Here is a 1,056-nt window from a genome sequence, read left to right as displayed (position 1 = left end):
TTCCAGAAATAGATGATATATTTGTGTTATAAGGAAGATCAAGACGCAAAGCTCAAAAGATCTCAAATTTGTGTCATTTTCAAGTTGAGATATTCTATCAAGTAGTTGATAAACAACTTCAAGAACTCAACAATCTTTTTACAGAGCTGAATACTGAATTGCTTCTTTGTATAGCTTGTTTGAATTCAAGACACTCATTTTTTGCATTTGATAAGGAGAAGTTAATTCAGTTAGCTTAATTCTATCTATTAGAATTTTCTTCCACTCAACTTTTGGCACTTGATAGTCAACTTGAGAACTTCATATTAGATGTGTGTTCTGATGATCAATTCTCAAACTTAAATGGAATGATTCAATCTTTTTAAAATATGAAACCTAAAAGAATGGAATCCTAAAATTGTTTGTTATTATTTTAAATTATTATTTTATTATTTTAATTTGTTAGTAAAATAATTTAAGAACAACCATATTTTATAATATCATAGTACAATTATAAAAATTATTATTATATTATATATATTTTACTCTCACTAATAAAATTTTTTGAATCCATCATTGAAAAAATGTGTTTTTAAAGTTAGTTTTTACAAATAAAAAATTTGTAGGTCTCTTATCAAGCTATATCAAAGTTCAAATCTAAAGAGTACAGTGGAATATAGATTCCTTTCTATTATGTATGTTAGTATGGTGAGTACGATGAGTGTGTGTAGTTTAAGAAAAGAAAAACATAAATATATAAAATGACATAGACATATAAAGATAGTTAGAGAAACAACCATATGCATAAACATGAAGCACCTGTATCTCAAAACAAGTCACTGAACCCTTTGAATCCTTAAATTAGCTTCAAAGATCGCCTCCCATCTCCCATGTTCGTCAATAATATTTCAAAGCTTTATAAAATGAAAATCTTAACTAGAAGCTATGAAAGCTAGAAACTAAGGGTTGGAGGAAGGAGGAATAACGATAGTATATAAGAAGAAATTAGCAAGAGATTCAAGCGTTGAAAGGAAGGATATGGAGAAATTAAAGAGGAAAAATGAGAAATGCTAAATC

This window comes from Arachis ipaensis, chromosome B02 (genome assembly GCF_000816755.2).
Source record: "Arachis ipaensis cultivar K30076 chromosome B02, Araip1.1, whole genome shotgun sequence".
Lineage (NCBI taxonomy): Eukaryota > Viridiplantae > Streptophyta > Magnoliopsida > Fabales > Fabaceae > Arachis > Arachis ipaensis.
This window is presented reverse-complemented; position numbering follows the sequence as displayed.